Here is a 6,554-nt window from a genome sequence, read left to right on the forward strand (position 1 = left end):
CCATTCCTATAGCGTGTGATAGGCTAGGTTGAATGATTTGAGCTGGCCCAAATTGATAATCATCCATAAGTATGGCACCCCTTAGTAGTAGGTGCATAAATCATGTTGAAACTCTTAACCATCATGTTATATTCCAATGCCTATAAATACCACTGGATTCTCTTACTTAGATATGTATTTTCTTACATTTTATCATATTACTCTACTAGAATCTCACTTAAGTGACAAAGTATCTAGGGATGGTCTTGCATTTTGTAGGCCCACGACGAAATAATAAATATAAGCCTTGGCAAGTGTACCAATTTGTCACAAATAGTAAAGTTAAAATGAAAGTTCAAGTGTCGAATCCATAGGAGTTTTGGTTGTACTTAAGTGATGCAAACTCAATTATTAAACAATTAGAAGAGAAAGAAAAGATAGAGAATTGTAAGTGTGAAAGTTGGAGTAAGAGAAAAAAGAAAGAGATAACAATAAAAATAAACAATAATTAAAATGCAGAAAGATGAAATCAAAATGTGATAATGTTGGAACCTAGTATGTCAAACCTACTTATAACGCAATGTTAATAATTTTCTCTATCTAATAAAATCCATGTTTTCACCCACATCTACTAAGGCACTCTATCTTTGATTTTTCGCACGAAGAGCCTAGTTTATTTATTCTTTTCTCCAAATTTCTTTGCAAAGATAAAAATAATAAACCGCATTAAGATAATAGATGCAAAAATTGGGCAAAACAAATATCAATCTATTTCTAGCAATGAATTTATTTAGATACCCTTCCCTAGTTCTTTAGAAAATAACCATTTTTCAATGAATTATCCTCTAAACATTATATGGATGATCAGGTCATAATAAACAGAAAAGTACAGGAAAGAATAATAGAAACATAATTGCATTAAATAGATAATAGATAATAGACAGAGTTACATTACAAGAGTTTGTCTGCCAGACTTCCAACAAAGGGGGTGTAGCCTCTCATTGCCATGAGAGATTTTACACTTCATGGGCTAATATGGATGGAAGAAGGGACTGGATGACTAAAAGAAAGAAAGGGGGGAATGGCTAAGAAGGAGGATTTCCCCTAAGGGATAGACTCAAACTTTAGATTTTTTCACTAGAGAGTTGTGAGACTTGGTGTGTCTTTTCCTTTTGCTTCTTACTCCTTTTATAGGCTCAAGGTAGCTTACTTTTTACGCTAACGCTTAGTGCGGGTTTTCACGCTAAGCTCGCCTTTGGGCTTCCTCGTAGGCCTTCTTCGCGCTAAGTCTGGATTGCATGATGAGCGGACCGTCCAATTCTTCTTCAAGGTTTTTTCTTCAGTTTTGCATCAATTTCCTCTAAAACACTTGAAATCTTCTTCTTTTGACTTCTGCTAATAAAAAATTGCAAAGATATTAATTTCTTCATTATTTCATTAAAAAAATAGTAAAGTGAAGAAATTATAATCATTATTAGCCAAAATCGACTATCAAGTTAACTCAGATTTCGCAATTATCAAGTCTTTTACAACTTTTTTCTTCAATCAACTCCTATATTATTCTCCATCATTGGCGCGGTTGTTACTTCACTCATCACCTATAAAACAAAATACACAAATTATAGTGAAAAATGATTTCTTCTAACATTTCGAGATGCAAAATCATTAATAATAACATTAACATCTATATTTCTAACATCTTTTTCAATAGATAAAATTGCTAAATCATTCAACCTTTCTTGTGACATTGATGATCTCAAATAAATTTTTATTAATTTTAGATTTGAAAAACTCATTTCAGTTGATGCTATAGTCATAGGAACAATAATAATATTCTATAAGCAATTGACACATTTGGATAGCAATCCACAACTTTGACAAACTCAAGAATTGCAATGGATGTCATTAAGTTATCAGGCAAAGTCATTTGCAACACTTTCAATTCAGAAAAAAAAATCTTCTAAATCAACATCCAATAAATTGTCATGGAAAAAGGTAGAGTGGACATGAGCACAACATTTTCTCAAATTATTATCATCTAATGACTTTAATTTATTTGAATAAAAAAATCCAAAAATACTATTAAATGACTTTAATTGCTCAAATATACTCTTTAAAGATATAATTACCATGCCTACAACAACTAAAAAATAATGAACTCTAAATGACTCGTCAAATTATTTTCATCAAATTATTTTTTCCTAATAACACGACGTTTTGTTGGAAAAGTAGATTCTACATCCATTTCAAGGGCAACACTTTTAGCAACATTTATACTAGATGTGAAACCTTTATTTCCATACTTTTCAAAATACAATAAAACATACTCTATTTATTTTATGGTAGTGTCAATGCATATAGACTTAGAATCTAATTTCTTACTCACCACATTAATAGCAAATAAGATATCATACCAAATAATCATACCAAGCAAAAACTCAAAACTCTCAATCGCATTAACTAGACTCCCAGCTTCACTCTTTGACTTGGCATCATCACAAGATTTATACAATTCCAACAAAGTCAATCTTAATCATGGACCTTGAAATCTAATTTTAACACTTTTGATTCAACTTTCCCAATGAGTATTAGGTAAAGATTTTACAGTTAACACATGAACATTATCAAGCAAAATTTTTGATCTTTTTGGAGAACTTGAAAATAATGAATATATGTGTTGAACAACTCCAACAAATGAAACAACTTTAATACAAAAAATTTTCATATCACTAAGAGTAAGATTAAAAGTGTGACAAGCACAAGACATATATAATACTTTTGAATTTATTTCAAGAAAGTGTTTTTGAACTCCTTGATGTTTTCCTTTCATATTAGAACCATTATCATATGCTTGACCTCTTACATCATCAACATTAAGATCAAGAGACTTCAAAACATCTTGTAATTCATTAAAAAGCCCTAATCCAAATGTGTCATCCACTTTTAAAAATTCTAAAAAGTATTATTCAATTTTTATTTTATTATTTGACATATTTACACATCGTATTATTAGAGTCATTTATTCTTGATAACTAAAACCAGGGGTACAATCAAGAATTATAGAAAAATATTTTGCTTTTTTAATATTGTTTACGATGGAACTTTTAACACTATGAGTCAAAAGAGAGATCAATTCATTTTAAATTTTATACCCAAGATAATGATAATGAATTTTATGATTTTGAATACTTCTAACATAATCTTCTATTATCACATCGAATTTCGTAATCATCTCAATTAGTCCTAAAAAATTTTATTATTATCTTGATATAATTTTTCATTTGATCCCCAAAAAGCCAAATTATGTTTAACAAGACATTTTACAACTAAAAATATTCTAATTAAAATTTGTCTCCAACGTTCTTTTTCTTTCATTACTTCTTGTTACAAATTCTTATCAATTGTTTGATTCTTATTCAATCTTTCTCTTAATTCATTATAAGTAATCATGTTATTCATATGCACAAAACTATTTTGATGTTGTTTAAGTCTCTCACTAATATGCCCCCAATCTCTAAAGCCTTCATTCGCCAACAAACTTTTATTATTTTCATATTTGATCAACTCACAACAGAAACAATATACTTTGTCAACATGTTTGGAGTAGACCAACCATTTTCTATCATTAGTCTCACCATTACTCAACTTTCTAGAATAACAAGCATATGAAAAATGTCTTGAAATGCTATCTAAAGGAAAAACAATATCCATTTCTCTTTTCAACTAAAATATCTTTTGCCTTGTTATCAATATTATCCCAATTTCTAGGATCATATATATCTAATGTGGGAATTGATCGTTGGATGCATTTGACATAATAATAGGCTCATTTGAATAATTATTTTCATTGTTTTCATCTTCCCTTATATGATTTTCATTATTCATATTTTCATTTGATTGATTTATGTTTTCATCAAACCCTACATTTTTTAAGAACTAATTTATCAATAGTCTCTCATTGTGATCTAATTAACTCTTCCTCTTGTTTCCTCCTTTTTTTTTTCACTTCTAGATAAATGTTTTTTAAACATCATCTTATAAAATATAAATCAAATAGTCAATTAACACACACAAAAGAGAACAATAACACCTGGAAGTAGAACCGTAAAAGTCAAAGTTGAATGCTTGCTCGAACGTTTGCTAATTTCAAACATTGTAATAATGATAATTAAAAAAATTATACAAATTTGTCATTATTGAAAAAAAAATAAAATCAATTAGACATTCATACTCACACTATGTCACCCAGTTGCACTTTGGAAGCAATTCACAAGTCGTCGGCTAATGCAGTGACTTTGGGTAATCACAAGTTGGTACTTGGTAGTTGTATCAATAATATCTTATCTTCTTTTTTTTTTCTTACTCTTTTCTTTACTTCCATGCCTTTTATAATAAAAAAAAATATATTTCCGTTACTTTAGCTTAGATTTTTATTAAGGGAAGATTCTCTTTAATTGCTAAACTTAAATTTCGGTTGGAATTTATCACTTGTGAATTGGAACGCTAAAACAGAGGAGGTGAGAAACCGAGAAAGGCAAATGGATGACATTAAATTATTATTTTTTAAATGGCTATCAAAGCTAAAATAAAAATTTTGGACCCCAAATTTATGGGCCTAGTGGTGGTACACCTCGGGCCCTAGTCCAGGACCGGCCTGTATCTATAAGTGATCACTACCATCACATTCTTATACTAAAGCCTTCTTTCCTCCAGTTTGGAATACCTTCCATCAACTTCTTATTTTACACATACAATAAACCAACTAAACCTTGGACGCCATATGTGGGAATGCGATAAATTCATTTGCATTATTCTGAACATCCAACATGGGAACACATGGGGCATCCCAACTATCAGGAATCAATCTCAACACATGGTGATAAGTTTTCTACTTGCTTTTTCAAATGATGATCCATTTTGTATAAGACGAATAGGAAATGATGTGAACTTTTTTAACATATCTAAAGATTGAGATAATCACAAGTTTAAAATCGAATTACACAATGTGCAAATGTTATTTAATAAATCAATTATACTAATTTTCCTTGAGTTTTCATAAAATTGCACAAATTCTTTGTATTTTTAAAAATATTTACAATAACATCTTTATAGGATAGCACGCTATAATGTTTTTAAAACAATTAATGTATTTACAAGGGGATGAAAGGGTATATTTTTCAAAAAACCAAAAGAGCTTGCACAAAAATTATGTCGCGTTTGGCTCAAAATTATTTCCAAAAAAATTATAAATAGATATTTCTTTTTTGTCATAGATATTATTTTATATATTTATGTTAATTGTATTTTTAGTCTTTCAGCTATCATAGTTGTGTTATTGTGACATCCTCTCAAATTTTAATAGAGCTAATATATATATAGGATATAGGGATTAAAATAATTTCATTATAGAGTGTTAACTGCAATTGATACATATATAATTTCGGGTATCATATCATATTTATATAAATTATAGTGGAGTGCTGGTAACACTTTATAATTGATACATAAAAATTGAAAAATATATATTTTGTTTAAATACATTTTCCGTTCTTACAATTTAGTATTTTTTATTTTTATATATTTTATTTTACTCACGATAAAATATGTTTGTTTTATTTTTCGTTCTTAGAATATTTTAAATAATACATTTTATATTGTTCAAAATAATTTTTTATTATTCAAAGTATTATCTAAAATACTTTAAAGATGAAAAATAAAAAAAATACATTTTACAACTAAAATAAAAAAATAGAGGATCAAAGATAAAAAAAATACTAAATTATAGAAAAAGAAAGTATTTAATCGTATATACTTATATACTTAAAATGTGAGCTACCTGAAACAAAAATTCAACATTTGTAAAACTTTATAAACTCTTAATAATAAACCTACAAGTTTAATATGTTAGACAATGGCAAACTGAAGCCACAATTGTGTCTAATGTCCCACATAGGAAATATAATATTCCTTTTTTAATTCCCAAATTTCCTATCTGATTTTAATCAGTTTTGATTGTTATTCTTTTAACAAATATTTCCTTTTTTTTAATGCTCTTTATTAGCTATAAACCAAATAGCATAACCTCCACTTTATTAGCAATTCTCTAACGGTCAATTTGTTATATGTGTAGCTAATAATAATGATTTGTGGACAGGAAAAGAAAAAGACGTTTTTCATTGTTTTGCTATTAAAAGAGGATTGTCATAGTCTTGCAAGGGCAGAAAATAATTTTCAATTCTTGTCTTATTATCTACTTCTAAAATTCTGGGCAATTGTTCTGTGATTTCCATAGCCCAAGGCCACGAGTGCACGTGTTCATAGGCTCGTTGTGTTAACCTTGGGGAGCAGTCGGCAAACTAGATTGCATCAAGGTCTAGCCGAATTTTGCTTTCAAGGCAGTGATTTTTCACGGCACAACAAACCTCCAATCTGTGTTATATTTTTCTGTTTTGTACTTCTGACTTCTAGTTTTTCCAACAAATTTGAAAGCAAAAAATTTTTATTTTTCCTTGCATCAAGTACTAAACAGAAATGGCTGAAAGTCTATCAAAAATCATTCCGGATATGTCGAAAAT

The sequence above is a fragment of the Glycine soja genome, chromosome 1 (genome assembly GCF_004193775.1).
Source record: "Glycine soja cultivar W05 chromosome 1, ASM419377v2, whole genome shotgun sequence".
NCBI classification, from domain to species: Eukaryota; Viridiplantae; Streptophyta; class Magnoliopsida; order Fabales; family Fabaceae; genus Glycine; species Glycine soja.